General features: G+C 41.2%; 1 long non-coding RNA gene across 1 annotated transcript in view; it reads right to left on the reverse strand.

The window, feature by feature from the left end:
- Nucleotides 1-24,970, reverse strand: part of LOC116668982 — a 50,909-nt gene extending 25,939 nt beyond the window's left edge. The window contains exons 1-2 of the long non-coding RNA XR_004326326.1: nucleotides 24,835-24,970; nucleotides 5,794-5,926 (exon numbers count right to left, since the gene is read on the reverse strand). This is a non-coding gene — a long non-coding RNA (uncharacterized LOC116668982). The remainder of the gene's footprint in view (nucleotides 1-5,793; nucleotides 5,927-24,834) is intronic.
- Nucleotides 24,971-25,506: the final 536 nt, after the last annotated feature.

Genomic DNA, 25,506 nt, shown 5'->3' on the forward strand with positions numbered 1-25,506 from the left:
TGACTGTGGTGATGGTGACCAAGTTTATAAATTCAGTAAAAATCACTGAACTGTATGCTTACAATAGGTGTGTTTATAGAGAGTACACTTTATCTCAATAAAGCTACTTTTTTAAAAAGTGAAATGAGCAGTCACCTGCCTTCCAGAGGTTCATAGTCTAAGATAAAAATAATCTTTTAAACAAAATTGTTATGTGTGAACTCAGAGAAATGACAAAATACTAGAGGAAGGAGGTGCAATTACTTCCAGCTACAACTGGGTTATTTGTAGCAAATCCTGGGAGAAGGTACACATTCTGCCATTCTCCACTGCTTTTTCCTGGCGGCATTTTCCAGCTTTCAGTGTAGGTATGTCCCTGAGCAGAAGAGAACAATTTAAATCTTTCAACCAGGGTTTCAGAAGCCAAGGTACTAGAGAAAAGGAAACTACAAAAGAAAGACCCCCACAAGCTGCACTGGCTCTTCCCGAGGGGCATTTATCAGGTTCTAAGTTGTGCAGGACAACAAGCCAAGAAGCAAAGCAGAAAAGTGCATCTAAACTGAAAATGCAAGCACGCCTCCTGCAGACAGAATTCGGAGTTCAGGACCCTCAAGGATGAACGGCCCTAGTTAACACCCCAGATTTCCAGGTGAAATCCCTGAAATGCCGTCCTGTAGCTGAGATAAATAAGCACTTGCCACGAGGATTGAAATTCAGCCTTACATTGTGTTCATCACTAACTTCATGAAGGAGATGTGCCCCTGCTCGAACAGAGTCTAAGTGCTGGCCGAAAGAAAACCTCGTCTTCCTGGGGGAGTGTTGGTTCACAACCTCAGGAGATCCCTGGACGAAATACAAAATTGGCCCTCTTACCCAGAGGACACGGAGAGACCAAAAAAAGAGGAAGGGCATTTCAGATGTGTAGGTGGCAGGTTTAACAATTAAAGGAACTTATGAGACTTGTCTTGCGCGCTGCAATATGAGCAGATCTCCACACCACCCACCAGAATAGTAGACGTTTATACAGAAGCCTGAACGGGGTTCCGTCACATACACCATCCAGGTGGTCTCAACAACACACTACTCTCTCAAGGCTGCATCCTTGAAAATGGCTCTAGCTGTGGGAACCACGGGCTGAATGTTTATTCCAAGGACAGGAGGGGATGGGGAGTTTCCAATTGCCTGGTTCCAGCTCATGGGTCAACCAGTGGTCACATCCTCTCAGTGACTTCCTACAGCAAGGAATAACATATCATTCAGATTACCCGTAAATTGTGATACACAAAGGCTGGCATTAAATTAAAACTTAACAGGCATGCTAAGAGAAAGGAGCAAATAGGCATAAAATATGTGAAAATACAATAGAAACAGACCCACTAGCAATCCAGATATTGGAGTTATTAGCTATTGAAATAATTGTTTAATATGTTCATGAGACGTGGAGAATTTCACCAGAAAAGTAAAATCTATGAGAAAGAGTCCATATTTTAAAACTTTCCCACAAATAAAGCTCAGAGCCTTTCACGGGTGAATTCTACTAGATACTCAAGGAAGAAATAATGACAACATTACATAAGTTCTTCTGGAGAATAGAAAAAGAAGGAACACCTCACAATTCCTTTTACACGACCTGCATAACCTTGATACTAAAACCCATCAAAGATATTCAAAGAAAAAAAATGTAAATATCCTTTATAAATATAGATGCAAAAATTCTAAACAAATGGAATTCAGCAAATATGAAAAGGGCAGTTCATCACAACCAAATTTATTTCAAAAATTTAAGGTCAGTTTAACACTTGAAAATTCATTCACTTAACCTGTGAATTTTACCACATACATAGAAGAAAGGAAAAAACTCCTATCTTCATCTCAGGTAATGCTCAAAAAACATCTGGTAAGAGTCAACGTGCATTTATAACTTTTAAAAGTTCAGCAAAATTAGGAATATAAAGGAATTTCCTTGATATAGTGAAGGGTATATTTTTAAAACCTACCAAAAACAATCACAAAATGGAATATTGAACGTTTTATCCCTGAGATCTGGAGGGTAACAAGAATGCCAGCCATTTCCACTTTGATTCAACCTTGAACTAGCCAAGGGGGAAAAGACAAGAAAAAGAAACAAACAGGATAAAAAAAATGGAAAGGAGGAATAAAAAAGCTTGTCACTATTCACACATAACATAATTATACAGAAATCTGAAAGAATATATATGATCTATTAGAATTAATAAGAGAACTTATCAAAGTCACTGAGATAGGTCCAAAAACAAATTGTACTTTTATATTCCAGCCAAAACATTTTGAAAATAAAACTTTTTTAACATGACATTATTTTTAAATATTTTTATTTAAAAAGTGAATACCAAGAAATAAATCTAATGAGAGATGTTTGAGACTTGATATAGATAAACAGCAAGCTCCTACTGTATAGCACAGGGAACCATATTCAATACTTTGTAATGGCCTATAATGAAAAAGAATTTGAAAAGGAATGCGTATATATGTACAAATGAATCACTATGCTGTACACCAGAAATTAATAAAACATTATAAATTGACTATACTTCAATTTAAAAAAACTCAATATAGAAAGCAAGAAAATATTACTGAGAGAAAATAAAGAACACTTACATATAGAGAGAAATTTCCTAATTAATAATGGAAGACTCAAAGCTGCAAAAATGTCGGTTTTCCTGTTGATCTATAGATTTTATGCAATCTCAGTCAAAGTTTTTCCTGAAAATTTTTCATGGAAAATGATGAAGTGGTTCTAAAATCGATAAGAAAATTCAAGGAGCCTAAAATAGCCACAGCAATCTTGAAGAACAGCAACACTGGCAGGGTGGTAGGAAAGGATGGTAAACCATTCTTTACAGTAAATGGTTTTTCAGTAAATGAGACACCCAGATTTTAAAAAATGAATCTTAAATTCTATCTCACACACACACACACACAGACACACACACACACAAACGTATCAAATCCAGATAGATTAGAATCAAATGTGGAAAGTGAAACAATAAAGCTCCTAGAATACAGCGTAAGAAAATATCCTCACAGTCTTTCCTAAACAGAACGCAATAAGCAAAGAGGGAAAAGCATGAGGACTGTATTATTCTGTTTATCAAAAGACAACTTAAGGTGAGTGGAAAATAAAGGATGTTTGCAACCCACGTATTAGACAAAGGCCTTATATTTCAAATATACAAAGAACAACTGTAAATCAACTTTAAAAAAAAACAGCAACCAGTTTAAAGAATGGACAAGAGACTTGTAAAAGAGGCATCCAAATAACTGATAAACTTATGAAATACTATTCAGCATCATTAGTAATTAGGAAAACCCACTTAAAAAGCCACAATGGAATGTCATTACACACCACTATACTGGGTATTTTTGGTGGGGGGTTCCAAAACAGACTACCAAGTATTGGTGGGGATGGAGAATAATGAAAACTCTCCAACACCGCTGGTATAGATGTAAACTGTGCAACCACTTTGGAAAACAGTTTATCATCATCCACTAAATCTGAAGTCATGCACATCCTTTGACCCAGCATTTCTACTTCAAGTTACACAGCTCACAGAAATACCTGCTTATGAGTATCTGACTCTTGCAAGAAAGTTTATGACTCATTATTTGAAATAGCCAGAAACTGAAAACAGTACAAATGTCCCCCAACAGCAAACGGGATAAAGAAATTGTGTTATATTCAGAATAAAAATAAACTACAGCTATTCAAAACAACAGACAAATCTTAAAAACAATGTTGAAAGACAGAATCCAGGCATAAAAGGATACTAACTGTATGACTCCATTGATATAAATCTCATAAAAGGAAGAATAGGTTACCTTTTGGGAAAAGGTAATGACTGGGAGAGACCAAGAGGGAAGTTTACAGGGTGATAATAATTTTTTTTTTAACCTGAGTGATAGTAATATGGTATGTTTATTTGGTAAAAATTTATCAAGCTAATCTATATAACACATATATCTGTGTGTGTATACAGGTGCATGTGTGTGTGTGTGCATGTGTGATACTTCAAGCAATGTTCATTTTGGAAAATGCCATGGGAAAGAACATTAAATGTGTATTGAAGAATTTCTAGAGTCAACACTTTGCTAATTGGGTGCCCTGTGTCACAGTGACCCCTTTTCAGGAGAGGGCAGAGTCGGTGAGACGTGTTGATGAGAGCTCTCAGATATGTCCCACTTGAGCACAATCCACGTGTCTCCTTTGCAAACAGCAGGGCAGGAATAGGCTGTTGTCCTTCCAGGGTTGGAAATGGATTCAAACTGATTTATCTCTATTTTCTCATCTTCCACCCCCTACCACAACCACCAGTAAACACGGCCATTTATTTTATAGTGCTCAGGCAAACTTGGGGCTGCAGTCTCCTTCCCTGAAAAGGACAAAGATCCCTGCGGTGCTTTGGGACCAGTTTTCCTGATCCCCGGTCTGACGCTGCCATGCTTTAGGAGAACAGTCCGGATGGCAGATACAGCCATAGCAGTCATGGACACATGGATGGTAGGTGAGGGATGGTTCTCAAGGCTGTCACGCTGAGAGTGTGAGTGGGAAGTGGGGGGAGACGGCTGAGACCAGAACCCTGGATAGAAAAACACCAGCATTTAGAGAGTACAAAGACCTAGAGGTGCCAGCATAAGAGGGAAAAAAAAAAAAAGACTGCAAATGTGCAGTCATGGAGGTAAAAGGACACCATAAAATTAGGAGAAGGCTGTTCTAACAGGTCTACATAGTCTCTCCAGGAAGACCCTGATTCTCTGACCTAAATGAAGCTGCTCTACCTTTCCAGCCATTGACCTCCTTCTGGGCCCCTGTGGCGCCATGTCTGCAGTACATCATTTGCATTCATTATATCCCATAGAGTGTGTGTGGAGTGTTTTAAAATACGGCCAATTGTGGGTTCAAGGTTATCTCCAGGGAAACCAGCAGGCTGTCTCCTAAGAAGCCTCACAGAGTGACATTCTTTAGCTTAATGAATATATCCAGGTCCAAGGTTTGTCTCCTGGACTTGCAGTCTCAGACACCAAATGTGCCATCACATCGTGAGTAAATTGTTTCCTAGAAAGGACTTACATGACCAGGCTTATAAGACCCACTCACTTGGAGCTAGTACAGAAGAGTAACTATGAGCTTACATACTGAGGCCAGAATACCTAGAGTCAATCTCCAACTCCACCACTTGCTGACAGTGCAAACTTCGACCAAGTCCTGAACCTCTCTGGGCTACATTTCCTTGTGCGCAAAATGGAGACGTTAATAGTAACATCCTCAAAGATGGCTGTGATAATTAAATGAGTTAATACATACAAAGTGCTCAGAACAAAGCCTGGCACATGGTAAGCACTCAGTAAAGGTTAGCTGTCATTTTTTAAATTAAGTTAGAAAAATAATTTATTAACTTATAATAACAAATATGTGTCCCAAGGAAGTTACAGTCATCAATTTAGCTAGCCACGTCTGTGCTTGGTAAACCTAGAGCCTGACCGAGTAGACTTCATCACAGGATTCAAATAATGAGCAACAGTAGAGCATGATAGTTAAGAACTTGAGCTTTCAATCCTGGCTCCAGCGCTTACTAACCGTGTAACCTTGAGCGATTTCTTTAACTTCTCTAAGCCTAAATTCCCCTCTGTACAACAGGGGTGATGATATAGGGTCTTAATCACAGGCTGTGGCTAAGATGAATGGAAAACTTCTACCCGAGGCTTCACATGGTGCCCAGCGCACAGAAACCACTCAACCAACAATAGCTCTTTTTCTTAATATTTAGCCCAACTCACCATTCATTTTGTTATCCTCATCTGCCTCTCGAAACAATCAGCCCCTTTTTCTCTCTTTTCCTTGTTTTATTTTCTTCAACACCCAGATAGCCTCTTCGAATGTTATGATCCTTATACAAACTCATTTCCACACCTGGAGGGATGAACAGATAATCAACATAGAAGTGATCTGAGAAGGTTAAAGGACTATACGATGTTAACCACTAATAGCAATAATAATAAAAAAATTATATGTAATTTGAGAAGAAACACATAGTTAAGAGAAACATAACAGACCCTAAAATAGGATATCTTGGATTCCCCATCCACAAATTAGGGACATGATGACTTTTCTGTAGCACTGGCCTGAGATGTAAAATGAGGGGTATAAAACTCCTTGAAGGGATGGATTCTGTAGAAATGGCAAACAGAATGTAACCCCCATGTGGGAGAGATAGGAGGCAGCTTGTTTCTGGCAGCACAGCATTAAGGTGAGCAAAGAAGCACAAAACGAAACCAGAATTGGCTCTTCAGATATAACCCCGTCTCTCACCATCCATTACAACTGTCAGCTCCCCAACTAAGGAGTGGGGGCTGAAACCCAGGTCTGGCAAGAGCTTCACTCTTATTTCTCATTTATCTGTACTGGCGTCCATTAGAGACTCAGGACTGGGTTTATCTTCCAAGTTTGGAAAAACAGTGCATTTGCCAGTCATTGGCAAGAGATAAACAGTGAACATCAAGGAAAACCACTGACTCTCAAGATAGATTCTTTCCCCAAAGGGTGCTCATAGAATATTTGCCTCAGAGTCATTGACATCCAGAACATCTGGAATGTCTTGGAGAGTCCTCACTAAGCAAGTGTACTGCAGAAGGTCTCACAGCTCCAACAGCTATGCACATTAGGGGAGAGAGCTCCCGTTGCCCTAGGAACACTCCTGTTGTCTGATAACCAACATTCTACTCCTGATCTTCTGGTGTGATGGCTGGTAAAATGCAAACTGCTCCATGAAGCCCATATGTGAAAGTTCACAGATATTTGCAGCTTAATGTTAATAAGTGTTGGATCCTTTTGTGGGCATGAATTACCTTCTCATGAAGGAAACAGAGGAAAAATACACACTGATTTGAGGGAGGAACTGCAGATTGATCTATCCATTCTCTGTACATAGATTTTGGAGCCAGATTGGAGAGTTTGAGAGAAACAAAGTCCAGGAAATCCAAGAAAACTGATTGTCATCATTCAAGAAGCATGTGTCAACACTCCAATGTTCATAGCAGCACCATTTACTACAGCCAAGACATGGAGGCAACCTAAATGTCCATCGACAGATGACTGGATAAAGAAGATGTGGTGTATTTATGCAATGGAATACTACTCAGCCATAAAAAGAATAAAATAATGCCATTTGCAGCAACATTGATGGACCTGGAGATTATCATACTAAGTGAAGTCAGACAGAGAAAGACAAATACCATATGATATCACTTATATGTGGAATCTAAAAAAATGAGACAAATGAACTAATTTACAAAACAGAGGCAGACTCACAGACACAGAAAAAAATTATGGTTACCAGAGGGAAAGGAGTTGGGGGAGGGTAAATTGGGAGTTTAGACTAGCAGATACAAATTACTATGTACAGAATAGATAAACAACAAGGCCCTACTCTATAGCACAGGGAACTATATTCAGTATCTTGCAGTAGCCTATAACGAAAAAGAATATGAAAAGGAATAAATGTATGTATAACTGAATCACTATGCTGTACACCAGAAACTAACACTACCTTGTAAACTAACTATACTTCAATTAAAACAAAACAAAACAAAACAGACAAAAAAAAAAATAGACACTGACTCAAAAAGCAGTGGATACCAGCAACTTCGCAGTTTTACCTAAGTCAGGCCTCAAGGTGTGGCTACTGATTCAACTGATTGAAAAGGACCACTTCATAAAACCACTTCACTTAAGAAAACCTTCTATTTTATCTCCCAGAGGAAGGGCATTGCACTTTTGAATGTGACCATCTGGACAGGAGAAAAATGAATGCAGTAATTTATCTGAAAATCATAGTTGGAAGAAAAAAGAACTTAAGGGAAACTTAAGTGTTTCATCAAAAGGAAAGGACTTGTAATCTCTCAGAAGACTGAGTAGATAAAAGAAAATCAGAAAAACTCAGAAATCTCAGTTTATTTTCTTAATTGAGGCAGAAGAATTGTTTTCCACAACCTAAAAAATGCAGGTGAAAATGAAATACAGTCTGAGGTACACAAAGCCATTCTTTGAGCAGAGAAAGCAAAACAGAAGCTGTTTAAGGAGCTGGCGTTTTAACAAAGGTGAGAGCAAGTGGAAAGTACCACCAGGCACGGTGCTGGCTGAATTCCGGGGCTTATCTGGAGGCTATAGGATTTGGTAGCCCCACACTTTGTTGAGCACTGGCTGACCCTGGCCTGGCACAAGTCTTAGTGATGGTAGAGTCACAGCGTTAGAAAAGAAAGATCAAGTCTTAAGTTTTACCCTTGCGTCAGGGGAAACAGGAGCCTTGCGGACTCGTATCCTGGGAGGCCACTTCTTAAGAAAACAAATACTACCCGGAGCTGTTAGCAGCCCCAAGGGGGACAAAAGCTGCCTGAGTTTGTAGCTCCCTCAGTCAAGGGTGTCACAAGGGTCATCTGAGTTTTGCTTGTGTAAATGAAATATACTGCCTGCCATATCAGGCACAAAGGATGCTGCAGCCATCAGATCATCAGCCACTACCACCGCCCCTGACGGTGAGCCGGAGGGAACTCAGGATGGAGACAAGCAGGCAGCCCAGCCTCTGCCTCCACCCCCAGCAGTGCACCTTGAGGGAACTCAGGACAGGAAAGCACGGGATACTGGCCCTAGACAGCTAGGTGCATATCAAAGGAATGATTTCAATGATCCCAGATTTTGCATCTTTCCATACATGGAAAAGCACCAAATTCCTTAACTTGAGATATCTGACTTTCTTTAATTAACAATAATCTTTTAATATTCCCGACTACCTGGCCTTTGCTACAAAACTCCTATGTATCCTGGCTCCTCTCCTGCCTCTTCAGGGCAGTCTCTTAGAGCGATCTGAGAGGCAGCATCCGAGGCTTAAGTCCTCAGAAACATCTGCTGAATAAAACATAACTCTCATTTTTAGGTTGCGCATTTTTTCAGTCGACACATGGGAAAGAAGTCAAACACCCAAGGCACTCCCATTTCCAACAGGAGGTAGAACAAGCCTCCCTTCCTCATTACAGAGACTGAGCCCTCAGAACCCAGATTAGGGCTCTGCAATACAGGGCAAAGGGCAAGTTGAATTCCACCGAGGACAACTGGCCAAGCGGCCATCCAGTGGTGGTCATTAAAATAAAATAAAGCTGATTTTTCAGCTTGCAGAATCAAATTTTATGTAGACCTTTCATTTTCAAGATCATAATTTGGTTCCCTAAATTATATTCTACGTTTGGCACCTGCCATCGTGGGTGAAATTTCCCAAACCTGACCAGTAACCGGTATCACAGGAGGAAGGGGGTGTGGGGAGTGCGGGGCTTGGAAGAAGGGCTCAAGAACTACTGAATCACCATCTGTAGGGTGGGACTTGGAAATGAGTGCATATGTCTCCAAAAGACTCACAAACACTATGCTCATAACGGCTCCATTCCTCACAGCTCCGAACTGAAAAAACCCAACTTTTCAACAAGAGAATGGATAAACAAATTTCAATAGAATGAAATAACACACAGCAATAAGAAAGAACAAATCACTGATGCAACAATATGGATGAATTTTGAAAGTGTCCTGTTGAGCAAAAAATGAGTCAAAGCAGTGATTCCATTCTTATGAAGCTCAAGTAAATACAAAGTTAATCTATGGTGACAGAAGTCAGAATAGTAGTAACTTTTGACTATAAAGAGGTTTTAATTACAAAGGAATATCAAGGAAATTTCTGGGGTGATGAATACATAATTGTTTATGTATACAAAACATCCATCACACTATATACTTCACATTAGTGCATTTTCCTGTGTATAAATTATTTTTTTAATTTATTTTTAAAGAAACTTTTTTAATAAGATAGGAACTATTAAACTATTTTTAAAGGTTTGGTACATTGTTTCCACTAAATGTTTTGCTTTTTTAAAAAATGTTCAGTTGCATACACACACATACAAACTCATTCCCTGCCCACTTATTGGTTATAACACTGAATGCTGAGTTAGTCTTGGAAAACTTGTATCTGAACAAAATAGGCAATGCATTTTTAAATCTGTTAAATTCACTGAATTGTATTATTTGCCTTGCTTTCGCACTGTTAAAATTCCTAACAGGTATTTTATTATAATACTATGATAAAAACATATCTTACCAGGCCTTGTAATAAAAACAAGCGTCAGTATTAAACTAAATGGAGTTCCAGTCAGGAAAATCATAAACTCCTTTTTTACTCTATTGTGAATTATTGTATAAGATGTCGTGTTTTAAGCTTTAGGAGTTACTTATTCAGATATTTTAAAATATAGCTTTTTAAAGTGTAATTCCTTTAGTCTCTTGGAATTGATGCTAAAATCACTATTGTTTAAAAGTAATGTGGGAGGAGGATATAGCTCAGTGGTAGAATTCACGCTTAGCTTGCACCAGGTCCTGGGTTCAATCTCCAATACCTTAATTAATTAATTAATTAATTAAATACTGGATGACCTGAAATTGTAAGTTGGTTGTGCAACCAATCACCACAATGTTTGCATTTCCTAATTATTAGGACACTGCTGGTGCTTCTGAGGCTGCAGCCTGGCCTCAGCCGGTCCCACTGACTGCCCCTCTGTGTGTTCCAATTAGTGTAGCCGCCTGTGTCTTCACTTCTCCCCTCCATGCCTTACCCTACCTCAGCACGGAGAGCTCATCTGAGCGTCCACAGCCTCCTACGTGTTTCTCAATGATTTGGCTTCTCGATCAAATTTTCCTTCCCCTTCCTCCTTCTCTGCTACTCAATCCCATCAAATGCTATTTGATCACAATTTTGAAGCTTTAAAAAAAATAGCAAAATGGTAATTACATAGTCTACAGTGAGTATTTCACTCCCACCTATTGTTACCTGAGGAGTGGGTCAGCTGAAAATAAGCATTTTCCATCTGTAAGGGGTCCCTTCTGCATATGTTGTAATTTAGTTTACATCTGGCTTTCAACTCACACCTGCAATTCCAAACAAAACTGAACAGACTAATAAACAATTTTATGAAATACACAGGAAAGAAAATACACTAGCAAATCTTCCAGAACCTAACGGAGTCCCCAAATATGTAACTTTATTACAGTGACAACTGTAGCCAAATATTAAATTAAGAAGTGAGACACTGTCAAGTATTAAAGGGAAGGCACACTTATTTGTCAGAGCTCAGGTCCACAGAACACATATGAATTGTCAGGTGTCCTCTTAGGTTCTTGAGACTCTTAGACTCACAAACCTGGAATTTAAATGCAGCTTGAGCTTGCCTACACCTTTGGTTTTACATTCCTGGATTTCCTCAATTCCCATGACTCTAAGAGGACAACTGCTCACGGTGGGACCAAGTGCCCTGTGTCCTTCCTACAAGCCAAGCACCTGTAGTAGAGTTCCAGACATGACTTTCAGAAGCAAAATGGCCAGTATCGTGGAAACACATCTAACTCTTCCATAATTTTAGATACAGAAGTAGTGCAAATGAAGAGTGGAAGAAAAAAAAATGTGTGTACAACTGGCAGCCTATCAACTTTCAACAAATTAAGATTCCACTCATCTGAACTCTACTTTGGTCTAATGATTCGTAACTTGAACTGATGGTTCCTGTGCTTCTCAAAACAGCATCTGTCAGTCCTGGCAGGAAGATGAGTTGTGTCTGTGTGTCCTCTTACAGTGCTAAAGCTAATTTTTAGGGTCTTAAAATCCTTTTGATGGATTAAGAGTTCCTGGTGAGCACAGTTAAACAAACCATTAGGCTGAGAACAAAGTTCCGTCCACACTGCAATGATCTGCTAATGAGCCGACTGCTGCCAATTAATCAGTTAAGTACTTGAACAATAGAAAAGCTGAGCTATTTATTTGTTTTCTTTTCCTCCTTTCAAATTGAGATAAAAATGTATATACCCATGTAACCATAATGCTAGTTAAGATGTAAAATATTTCCATCACCACGAAAAGTTCTTTCATGTTCTTACCAGTGAATCCTACCGCTACCACCCAGAGGCAACCATGGTTCTAATTTCTATTACCATAGATTAGTCTTGCTTATTCTGGCTTCACATAAATAGAATCATACAGTATGTACTATTTTATGTCTGGCTTCTTCCATTCAACATAATATTTTCAATGTTCACCCATGTCTGTATTCTATTAATTATGTGAATATATCACAGTTTGTTTTTCTACCCTCCTGGTAATGGACATTTGGGTTGTTTCCAGTTTGAGGCTATGATAAACCAGGTGCTCTGAACATATTTGTACAAGTGTTTTGATAAATATACACATTATTTATCTTAAGTAAATTCCCAGAAGCAGACTTGCTAAGTCATAGGGTAGTTATAGGGCTTAACATTAAAAGAAATTGCTGAGCCATTTTTCTTCACATGAACACTTGCACCTCCCTCCTCCAATTCCTTCCACTGGTGCCCACATGCCATCCCCTAACCACATACCCACTCTAAAGATAATGCATCATTTCAAATTTTTCGTTTCTTCCTTAATTTCTGCTCTGACAAGTAACTTTGGTCATCATTGGCAAGACCAGTTTTAAGAACTCAATCCCAACAATGGAAGGTTAAAAAAAAAAAAAACAATAAACACTCAAAATAAGAGCTAGCTGCCCAGAACAGGCCTTCAGAGGCTGTTAATAAGGGGACGTTATGCTGTTGTGGCAAGGGTTTTACTCCTGGGTTAGCCTCTGAGCTTAGGCAGCTGGAAACTTTTTTTTTTTTCATAAGGCCACTTGGTTTTAACAGTGGGATCATTGCCAAAAGGGAAGGCATTATGCAAATTAATATTATAATAAACTGCATGTTACTAAGGTAATCCTGGACAAGTTTTTCCCTTTGTTTCTGCTTTGGAGACTTGGGGTTCCCCAAATTCTCTTGGGTGGCATTCCATGCCTGGCACCAGCATTCGGGGAAGGAAAGCAGTTGTTCACATGAAGACAGACCCAGTTTTGGCGTGATCAGCAACCATGCTCTTCACAGGAATAAGAGTCATCCCTTTGATAATATGAAAAACAAGGAAACAAAAGGTACTGCTTGAAAATAATGATTTAGCACAGAATACATTTTGCTCTAGTCAAAGCTTTTTTTTTTTTTTATTTCCTCAGGAAAAAGTGTGTGGGCTTATCTCTCGAAAATGACAGCATGGCTGTGAACACTGGGGAAATTAAAAGGCTAAATAGAACGGATTTCTTAGGAAAAATCAGTGAGTATGCAGAGGGCTGCATGGCTTATTTATTAAGTTGTGTGCAGGGGAGGATTATCTGCCTCAGACTTATCTATGCGGCAGTGGTTTTTAAGTATAGAGGTTTTCTTGCATTACACAAAGCCAAGTTCAAATGAGATCTAAAACTCAGTAACTTTGGCAGCTTTGGCCATGACATAGAAATCAGAAAATCAAAGGTAAATACTGTCTCCACCACCGTCCCTCACCCAGAAAAAGGAACAGCTTTGAAGAACATTCTGTAGCCTTTTGACATGGAACCAATTATTCTTTCTTAGAAACAGAGGTCAGCGCAATGTTAATGAAAGTGTCTAGAGAAACAAATGCTGCCTAATAAGGCTGGTGGTCAGTACATCCCCACTTACCACTGTGGTCAAAACCACTGTGGCCAGAAAGGACCAAGATAGAGATGCCTCTGTCATGTGAGGAAGAGATTCATAATCTGGAATCACATGTTACAAAAAGAGAACAACCGACGGATTGTGACTATCAGTGTGGCTTCCAGCACAGTCCACGGGAGTAACTATGGCTGGTGCCCTGAGGTCACATGCTGCCAGTTAACAGTAGTATTCTCCACTAATGACACTTTTGTTTTTAAATCAAAAAGTGCTTTATAGTATTGGTCAATTTTCAGAATATCTTGAAAATAAATAGGCTGAGTCAGTCCTTTTATTCTGATTTCATTTAAGAAGGAGACAATGACCAAGTATAGAAAAATCATGCAAAGAATAAAAACAACTACTGGTCCCCAAGAATGTCTCCTCTCAGTCCTCCAAATTTTAATATTTTTAACTGAAAATATGTCTCTACAAAGAGTCTATGAAATGTCCTCTGATAGCTCTTCAGAATGACATTACCAAATGTGTGTCCATTTTGAACAACAAAAATGTGGAACGTGGAACATTGGAAATAGGATGGATTTTGTCCTTTCTAACCCTCACGGTTACCATTGCATATGCAGCATAGTATCACTATTTCCCCCTAGGTAGCACTTGAAATTTGAGTGTCCTTGAAAAGCTTTTTGCCTCTTGGTAATAACCCAATTGGACTAGATACTTCATTAGATCTTCCTCCTAAATGCACGGACCACTTGCTATTAGAATATACTTTCCAACTAAAGAAAAGTTTGCACTTGCCATCACAGAGAATCAACGACCTATTATTTGAAAGAAGCAGCCTTTCTTCTACAGATACCATAGTCATATTCATCTTCTTTCAAGAATCATAGCTCCAACCTAGCACATTCTTACAAGTCCTGTCGTGACTGACAGACACTAGGAAACACAAATGTAACACAACTCATCCTATAACCAAATTCAGTATGAGGAGAGAGGCTCTTAGAGCTCAGCCAGAGTGGTTTGGCTCCTGTGACATAATCTCATCACAAGTCGGTTTTACCTAAAAGGCAACAGAATGGCTCGCCGATGAGACGTGAGAAGAAGTGGCTCATCTCCACAATCCCGAGTGGTACTCTCAGTCATCTTGGTCCTGGCTTCCATCACTCCTCATTCGTGGAACAGAAATCCGGCCTCCTCTGAGATGCCCTTGTGTTTCTTGAAAGGGTTCACCTGGCCAGACTCAGATCCCCAGGCTTCTCCTGAAACCATATCTGACTCCCGATTTCCATGAATAGACAGGAAAGGGAAGAACGGCTCACCTTTGACCCGTTCATTTGGTAAAAGAGATTCAGCCATTTGTTAATCTTCCTGTTTCAAAAGTCTAAAAGACCACACTGGCCTTCAACACACAAATCCAATCCTAGAAATAAAAAGCCAAAGCCAACAGTAGTCCAGAACCATTTGTTTTAACATGTTTTTGATTAAGTTGGTCCAAATTTAGAGAACCACATTAGTTTAGCTACTGCTGTCCAGGACTCTCTGACAGTCTGATTTGACATGCCTCCATCTTGTTTGGGGTGAACAGTTTGTCCTGGATTTCTTGAGATTTTTCTACACGTCACCCCGACTGAAACTTCCAAATCCCTAAAACTCCCTGAGTCCTGGGAAAACTGGAATGGTTGGTCAAACTATTTAAATTTTTGTTTGTTTTGGGAGGAGGTGATTAGGTTTATCTATTTGTGTTTACTCATTTATTTTTTAACAAAGGTACTGGGGACTGAACCCAGGACCTCATGCATGTCAAGCACACACTCTACTACGGAGCTATAACCTCTTGCCTTGGTCACACTATTTTAATAGCCAACAGCCAAAAAATCTCTTTCTGGAATCTCTTTTAAGATCTAACAAATCTTGTTAAGGTGAGTCTCCTTTTAGTATTTTCCCTACAAGTTCGTGGTTCTTCTAAACGAAGGAGAACAATAGGTGTATGAGTTTCCGAGGGCTGCCATAACAAATTACCATGAACCGAGTGGCTTAAAACAGAAATGTATCTTCTCACAGTTCTGGAGGAGACCAGAAGTTCGAAATCAAAGTTTTCAGCAAGGTCATGCTCCCTCCAAAGGCCACCGTGAATAATCCTTTCTAGACTCTTCTAGCTTCTGTTGGTGGCTGGCAATCCCTGGCATTCCTTGGCTTGTGGCAGCATAACTCCAATTTCTGCCTCTGTCTTTACATGGTCCTTTTTTCTGTGTGTCTGTGTCTCTTTGTGTCTCTCCTCTTCTTATAAGGAAATCAGTCACTTGGGATTTAGGGCCACTTGAATCCAGTATGACCTAATTTTAACTTAATTAATTACATCTGTAAAGACCCTATTTCCAAATAAGATCACATTCACAAATACTAGGATTTGGGACTTCATGTTTTTTGGGGGAACATAATTTAATCCACAATAGGTCACCCCATCTTCATGATTCCAGTGGTTCTCAACTCTGAACACACATTTGAATCACTTGGGGGAAATGCTAAACACACACACATGCACATGCACACACACAGACACAAACACACATACCAACGCCCCTTCCATTCACTCCAATGCAGTAAATTAAGTTTGAATATCTGGAAGAAGCCTGAGCACCAGTATGTTTTAAAATTCCCTAGGTAATTCTCTGTATGCCCAATTGCTGGGCCATATGGTGGTTCTGTTTGGGGGCTTTTGAGAAACCTCTGTATTGTTTTCCATGGTGGCTGCACCAGTTTACGTTCCCACCAACAGTGTACAAGGGTTCCCTTTTCTCCACATCCTTGCCAACATCTGTTGTTTGTGTTCTTTATGATGATAGCCGTTCTGACAGGTGTGAGATGGTGTCTCATTGTGATTTTGATTTGCATTTCCATGATATTGGTGATGCTCAGCAGCTTTCCATGCTCCTGTTGGCCATCTGCATTCCCTCTTTTGGAGAGATGTCAAATAAATAAATAAAATTCCCTAGTTAACTCTCATATGCATCCACTGTCCATAACCCTTCCCTGCCTCAAAGAATGATAAGTGTAGCTCAAGACAGGAACTACTAAAATGGCTTTAAGTATGACCCCCTTTCTCCAAACCAGCCTAAACTAATTTTAATAGGTAACTCAACCTCTGTGGTTCCCTCAAATAAATTTTGAACTGACGGTAAAAATACATGTTTTAATAACACCAAAAGAGCTCCCAACAATTTATCTCACCCAAGAGAAAAAGTATCTGGCAATTTAATCTCCCACAGTCAACATTTTTAAAGTTAATCTAGATATATATTTGACTCTTTTTACTGACCTGAAGCTTATTTTAGAGCACAAGATTACCATATTGTTCCTTCCAGAGATAATAGTAAATATTTCTAACCAGAGAAAACTGTGACCTTTCCAAGATCAGTGTCAACCAAGAACACAAAATTCTTCACAATCAATGATTTGGTGGGGTGAGGGGGGAGGATATTCTTGGTTTCAGATAAATGGGATTTTTTTTTCCCTCTGGACTTTCTCATTGCTTTGTGTTTTCCTTCACCCTGTTTAAACAAACTGGAGTTAGGAAGCCATCTCTGGCTATTTGTTTTCCCATTTTCATCACGAGTTTTTTTCTTTTAATTTACGTTTTCAAAAAACAGCATTTTCTGAGGCACACTCATGCTGAGCTGACCAACAGTGAGCCTACTGCAATCTTACTGGATGCTGAATGCGTCAAAGGGACCAAGTAGAAATGAAACGAGTGTTCTTAATTTCAGCAAGGCAAAGCTGCTCCACTGCACACTCTTCTTACTTCCTTTCACTGGGCTCTGAACATCCACAGGCCTGCAGCACATGCTTTCGGGCACTTTCCTTTCCTGCCAAGTCTGTAAAGGGAAAGATTCACTTCTCCTTCCCCAGGTGTCAGCCTCCGTTGTTATTGATGGCCACAAGCCTACACTTACTTGATGAAGCTAACGGGTAAAAGCACTTAAAAGGCTACGCTTTGTGGTTCCATTGTCATAATCCATGTAAAACAAACCAGACCCAACACAGCCCAACAAGCTCTCAGCCTATTATTATTGGGAGCTTATTTGAATTACAGGTTTGATTAAATTTGTAATTCAACCATTGCACTTAGCATGCTTTCCTTTTCTTTTTAAAACTAACCCCAAGAGAGACATTTACAAAATTCTGATCTCCAAGCTGTCAGATGAGAAAAATGTCAAGTGGCATGGGTGGCCAGAGGGAGGGGTTGCAAGTGTACTTAGAACAGGAAACTTAAATACGAATGGAATTTCACAGCTCACTACTTTTAAGGCTTTATCAATGGATACGGCATACATATTCGTCCTTGTTTTGACTCCCCTATTAATCCTGCCAAAGCACTGGGGAAAGAGTGGTGTTAAAAAAAAAAAAAGTCCCCATATCATTCACCCTCCCTTTCTCACCCCTTCTTGATCAGATAAGCTCTTAACAAAGCATGAAGCCATTGCATTAAATTTTAATGTTTTAGCCCAGGAGTAAAGACGCCACTTCAGATGTCCTCCTTTGGAAAAGAGTAGTGTCACCTTGAGAGGTCACCAACATATCAGTACTCCCACGAGGTGAGAGGGTACAGCTCAGTGGTAGAGCACATGCCTAGCATCCACAAGGCCCTGGGTTCAATCCCCAGTCCCTCCATTAAAAAATAAAACAAATAAATACACTTAATTACCTCCCCCTGCCAAGAACAACAAAAAATAAAATAAAGGAAACTTAAAAATACTAAAAAAACAACAAAAACAAAAATAAAACTCCCACAATAGCTTAGCTATGTGTTAGACCATTCCAAATGGGCACTATAAAGTGATAGCCATTGTCACACACACTCCGAAATTTTATTCCAACAAACATGAAGGCATCTTGCAAGAAAATTAAATCTAACCCAAGTGTAGTGCATAGAGAATTTGTTTACTCATCTATTCGTACGATAGTTACTGAGCACTGATCCAGGGCCAAACACTGTGCAGAGTGCAGGGACCACTCGGCACAGCCTCGGTGATGAGCCAGGAGGGTGAGTATGCACCTCACAAAGACAAGAGAGTCTGGTAAGTTCTGTGAGGAGACTGTGCTCGGAAACCCCAGAGAAGTGAGACTCTATCTCTGCCTAGTTGGGAGGTGGCAGGGAGGTTATAAAAGAAACAGGAGACAATTTTGATACGGACGTATAAGAATAAACTATTTACAAAATGAACCAGCCAGAAGGACATTCCACGGAGCAGCGCATACAGAAGCCAGGGGCCAGGAAAGGGGAAAGCATGTCAGGTAGTAGTGCAGAGTGGCTGCAGAGTGTCTGGAGAGAAGCAGGAAGTGAGGCAAGAGGAGGTGCAGGTAGAACCCTAAGGACGTTTGTGTGTCAAGCTAAGGGGCTGAGCTTCACCTTCTGAGCCAAAGGTTATCATCCAGTGGCTCCCAGACATTCATAATTGCTCCACACAGTGTTTGTTTCTTAAAACATTGAGCTAATATTTAAATTCAGGAATTCCCCCTCCCCCACCCCAGAATCTGGCTTGCTTTCTTTTTTAACCCAGAATGGGCAATGATAGGCCACATGGACTGAAGCAGTGGGACAGGAGCAGCAGCTGGCTCCCAACACAGAGCATTCACTCTCCAGTTTGCCACAGTCCAGTTCCCTGTAGCCTTTCCAACACTAAGACGAGTCTCAGCTGCCATTTATCACTGATCTTGATCTTATTCTTCTCGAAATAGAGAAATGTTTCTCTGAACCCATGTCTCTATCACAGACGGGAGAACAGGAGATGGGGAGAAGACATATGAGGGTCGGCTTTGTTCATTTATGTTGCCTGCCTGGCTTCCAAGGTTATAAACTTAGGTTTGTAACCCCTTTTCTAGACAGACAAAATCAAGGTAATAATACGAGGATATAATAATAATAGTTATTTGTAATATTAATGATACTAGTAGTAATGGTGAGTTGCAGTGCTTGGGAGGGCCTTGGCGTGTTATTAACTGCTGTTTGACTAGGTATCCTGAGTCCTGACTTGGAGTGTCTCCCCTGGCATGGTCTTGATGGAGATAAACTCCCAGGAGACAAGAGAAAATGGAAAACATGACCCACTTTATTAGTGTGGGCTAGACCTGTGCCCTTCATTCCACTGCAGAGACTTATTAAACTGGCCTAAAGCACACAGTTTAGGCTTAACACAGGCAGGCCTTTTCAGGCCTCTTCCAGTGAGGCAGGGCCCAGGGGATAATGATAGTCAGAGGAAAAGAAAGAGTAAGGTGGCCCTGCCCAGATGGGGAGGGTAGCCTCCTCCTCAGCTCACGGCCTGGGACAGGACACAGGACCGAGGAGGCATATTCGCAGGCATGGTCCTACCTATTAAGAATGGGAGCCAATCCGTGTCTGGGAATTGGCGTGCTCCTCTGTCCAAATCCTTCAGAAAGGGAACCCTGGTTACAGTGTCAACAGGATGGCTTGGGAAGAGGGAGACTGATGACAAGAAGCATCAGTGAGTAGGCAATGCAACCATCTATGCAAGAAATGGAAAAAAATATGAAAATGAATATATGTATGTATACGCATGACTGGGACATTGTGCTGTACACCAGAGATTAGCACATTGTAATTGACTGTACTTTAATAAAAAAATAAAATAAAAGGTACATTGTTCAACTAAAAAAAAAAAAAAGCTACCCACAGCATCAAGGTGGGATGGAAATAATTCATGTTAAAAATGATGTAAATAGAACAGTGGGACACCTACACCAGGTGCCGTATGCCCAGTACACCTCCTCTACAGTGTATGGGTTGCCTCTGCTCCACATGAGTGCCCCAGAGTATAAAACAGAATAGTTAACCGAGATCGGCAAAAATGGTTCCCTGGGGGAGTCTCACCCCTGACTGAAACCACACTTGGCAGAGATCTGGGGAAGTCCACTGGGAGGTGATAGCCTGGACCAGGCACAGTTTAAGGATGGGAAGTGCACATCACTGTCCTCGGTCATGATGGGGGAGTCAACTGCCCCCCACACAGAGAGTCAGTTAACAGAGGCCAGACTGAACATGTCCCCTGAGAGAGGGGAGGCTCCAGTCAACAACTACAAGCAAATCGAGTTCGAATCTGGCACATATCCCCCCAAAACATGTGGCCAGGTGATAACAAATCCAGCCGTCCCAGCACCATTTGGGAATGACAGTGACACTAACGACCCAAACTCCCATCTCAGTCAGCGCTCAGCCATCAGTAGCAGAAAAGCCTGTGTTCTGGTGGCTTAAACAGAGAGGGTTTATTTGCTTCACATCGCAGGGAGTCCTGCATGGGCAGTGCAGGGCTGATGCGGCAGCTGGACCACACTGCCGAGGATGCCGGCCCTTTCTGTTTTCCCTCCCCTGCCCTCTGCCCCCTCGGCTTTATATTCATGCTCATCACTTTGTGGATGCTAGCGAGAATTCACAGGCTCCCACTGCACCCTGGGCCTCAGGTCGACATTCAAGGTGGGAAGTCGTCTACAGACAGGAGACAAGAGTGAAGCAGCTTCTCAAAAACAAGCAGAGACAAAAGAAGGCGCCTCCAGCACAGGCTCTCAGCCTCCCAGATCTCCCGAATACTTTGCAACTCGATTCCTATCCACACATTCCTGATGACACCCAGGATCCTTATAATAAATGTGGTTCAATCTGATGCATTCATGAGGTCAGAGTCACCTCTCAAATCATACACAGAGCTCACAATTTACATGGCCTTTCAACTCCATGTGGGAGGGCCATTTATAAACATGATGGTTAATGGTTTATACAGTAAAAATAGGAATGGCAGCTACTATTTACTGAGCACATGCTACACTCCAGACACTCTTTGGGGCACTTTATACTCATTCTTGTCATTCTCACTCAGTCCTGACGAGGAAATGTCCTTGTATATCAGGGTACTGATGCTCAGAGAAGTAACTTTGCTGAGACCGTTCAACTCATAATGATCCACAGACAGATCCATCTGACTCCGGAGGTCAGTCCACTCCGCTAGGGTTTTTCAAAGTGTGATCTGAGGGCCATCTGTATTAAATTCACGATGGGGATTGCTAAGTATTCAAATTCCTGAGTCCCTTTTCAAACAGACTGAATTAGATTCCCTGGGGTTGGGACCAGCAGAGTTCAGGCATCTGCAGTAGAAACAAGTTTCTTGGCTAATTCTTCTCTAGGCTGTCAGTTCAAAACCACAGGAGCTTCCCAGGTGAAATCTGCAACTGGTCCTCATACTCAAAGGAGGGCAAAGAGAGATGGAAGAAAGAGGCAGGCCACTCCAAATGGGTAGGTGGCAGGTATAATAAGGAAGGGAACTTCCTAATGAGACTTGTCTTGGGCGCCATAAGATGAGAAGATCTCTGTGCTCACCCGCCAGCATCTTAGATGCTTATCTAGAGCCTTAACTGGTTCAGTCATGTACAGCACCCACATGGTCTCAACAACACATTACTCTTTCAAAGCTGCATCCTTGAAATGGCTCCAGCTACGGGAACAGTGGGCAGAACGTGCATAACAAACACAGGGGAGGGGGTGAGGGACCTTCAATCACCCAGATCCAGCTCGTGGGCCAACCAGCGGACAGGCCCTGTGAATGGAGAACCAACACATGCCAGAGTCCGGGAGGCACAGCCCCTACTCCCGGAGGCTCTCCTACAGTTACTGTGGGTAGCTCCCTTGCGGCTGATGACGGCTGACATCTTTCCCTTGGGTCAGTAGTAGGAGCACAAAAAATATTAAAAATAAGAGATTTAATTCTTCCTGTTGATAACAACAGAAGAGATTTCCTCCCACTTCCTTTTCCTTAGAAGGTTTACTCTAGAAAACATCATTGTAAGTAAGTACTTTCTCCCCTGTTGGAGATACATATAAATCCTTCTGAAAACTAGATAGGCCCTTTGTCAGGTCTAGGACCCAGGAATGTCTTTTTCAGAGAGCCTGGGAGCCAGTTTCTGCGGGAAGCTCGGAGCCTAACCGCGGTGGAGGCCTTCCTCCTATTTGCGAAGCTGCTTCCTATCATAAAGACAAGTTTGTTTTCCTCTGGATCAAGCCAATAAGCTAACACAGATGTTCACCCCAATTACCAGATAAAGATGGGCTGAATTATTTGTGACAAATGGCTCCATCGAGGCCTCTTCCTATAGGACTAGTTATTTCTTATCTTGGAGCGTGTATGGAACAGGTGGCATCTGCTTGGCTATATAAGGGAGTCAGTTCCTTTCTGTCTTTGCAATCGCTTAGTGGACTGCCTGTGATGCACACCACATCTTGGTTTAATGCTTATTCAACTAAAAAATTGTTTTCCTTCTCCACTACTTTGCAGAGAGGTTTTCTGGGTTGGGAGATTTGGTTTTTAATTATATTTTCCTGACAGTGGCAGCACTTCTATTTTGCAAGATGAAAGAAAAAACAAATTTATTTTAATTCTTCCTAAATCAGCTTGGTAGAAAGTATCTCTGAGAAAATGGTATTATCCGTGGCCGTATCAGGGGTAAAGACAACAACCTAACACAGGAGATGTGTCACAAGCCTCATCTCATACCCCCTGCACGTTCACCCTTACTTTGTAGATAAGTCCCACTCCCACCCCCCACAGGACCTCCTCAGTTTCCTCATCTGTGAACTGATAAGCCATTAACAACAGAAGTCACACAGCAGCTGAAGGCACCTCCCCACAGAAGGTTCCTGTGAAAGTAATTATCACAAGAAAAGCTCAGGTTAAGATGATTCTGGAAACCACACTTGTAAAAGCTCATTTCAGGAAATAACATACAATGGGAATAAGATAATTGAGTGTAGAAAAGTTAAAACTGACAGTTTCCACCCACAACATCCTTTCCTGCAAAGCCCCCAGGGCAGATTTTCCTGTGAACACTGATCAGGCCTGCGCTCCTGGCACCATCAGCTCACACAGCAGGTCAGGGATGACAAACCTTCCCCACCAAGAACTGAGGATGCTGAGTCAGGAACACAAAGGTTCCCGCGGGAAATAAGTCACTTCCATCAAGGATGGAAACACTTAAACCTTTTCTGAAATTACAGAAAGAGGGTTTCTTCCTCCTGTCATTCTAGGGTTTTCACCAGCAAAGCAGGTAAGGGAAAACTTAAGTTGAAGAAATTGAGAGAAATGAGAATCAAGAAGATACCAGGTTTTCTGTTTCTTGGGGATTTGTTTTTGTCTTTTTTGCCCTTCAGTCATTTTGTTTCAATTATTCTCCTCATGGTAAATTAAAATCTCTTAAACGCATAAGCATACTATGAAGGAAGGAAGGAAGGAAGCAGCACCAACTTCATTTTTCATTTAAAATTACCTGCAGCCAAAAGCAACGCATAAGTTTCATGTTTCTTAATATATTCTATTCAATATACAAAAGACATAATAATCAAAGCTTCTTTGCTAAAATTCCTGAGTTTGCATTTTTTTCACTCACTTATGAGCTGGTTAAAGCACGAATGGTGAAAGAAAACTTCCTCTGTGCTTTTAAACAAGGAATGGACCACGTGCCTGGGAAATTCTCTCAAATCCTTCCCGGCTCACTTTAGATTTCAATTTAGATGAATGCGCTTCTGTCCTGAGAAGTGTCCAGCTTCACTGATGTTTCTGGCTAATCCTTAACAGCTCCACAACTGGCTCTCAAGAGAGTCAAACTGTCCATTCCTCTCTCAGGACAACATCAATAATGGGGCCACTTTGGAATATAATTACAAACTTCAGTCAGAGGCCACTCAAATCCTTATTCACCAGATAGAAAAATAAAGGACTTGTTACATAGAACTCCTTTGGTTATGTTCAACATGCGTGCCCCAAAAGCAGGCGGGGAGAAATGACCATGAAAGGGGTCAAGATTAACAACAATCCTTCCCAGGTCGTGAGAAGGTTTTTCTCACACCGAATGCCTGGCCCACCTGCACTCTAGAAAGGTAACGCAAACACCAACTTGAGCCTTTGTGACTGTCAGGCTGCCAACCACGAGCAGCACACAGCAGATGGCAGCTCTCGCCCTCACTGATGCCAGTGCGGTCCTGGCGAAGAGGTGCCCCTCGGTAGCACGTGGTGACAAACTGTGTCTTCACTATCCCTTTCAGTCTTACGCCCACCTCCTCACAATCCCCAAAATAGGATGACAGACCAACTGGTCGTAATTCTAATTTATTGCCACTGGTGGGGTTGGGAAGCATTCTAGGACAAGAAAACGTTAGCATAAGACAAGTCTGAAATAAAAAGTCAATCTCTGGACACTCTACTTACCTGCTACTGCTGCGGAAAAATGTGTTACATCTTGGTGTTACAGCTTAGTCGTGGCAGCAACCTGGATCCGAATGAGAGACCAATCAGCACTCGTACGGCTGGAGAACTCAGGTTTATTACGCCACCGGGCCTAAACGAGTTAACACTTCAAGCTCTAGACCCCCTCCGTACGTTTACACAGGCCTTTTATAGGCTGCCAGTCTTACACTTTCCAACATCATATGCAAATAAAGTACGACAGAAGTTGACCAACCAGGAACAAGCTTTGTAGAACTAGACCAATCAGGAGTGAGCACCATGCAAATGAAGTACCACAAATGGACCAATCAGAAGTTAGGGAAGTGGACCAATCAGAAGTGAGAGTAATAACCAATCAGGAGTGAGGGTAATAACCAATCAGGAATGAAGGAAATAACCAATCAGAAGTGAGCTCAGGGAACCAATAGAATTCTAGGTGTAAGTTAGCCACTTTAGAGGGAAAAAGTGAGATAAAGCCTCTGGGCCAGGGAACCAGACGGTGCTGGGAGGAGAGCAGCAGCCCCGCCTAGGAGTCCTGCCGGTCTTTTTATGGGGCTTCCCACCTCACTACCAGTGATAAAAACTGTTTCCTCTCTGCTGGGTAGAGCTGTGATGCTAACATTAAATTCTTTTATCAGGCATTACCTATGGATC

The sequence above is a fragment of the Camelus ferus genome, chromosome 15, assembly GCF_009834535.1.
Source record: "Camelus ferus isolate YT-003-E chromosome 15, BCGSAC_Cfer_1.0, whole genome shotgun sequence".
Lineage (NCBI taxonomy): Eukaryota > Metazoa > Chordata > Mammalia > Artiodactyla > Camelidae > Camelus > Camelus ferus.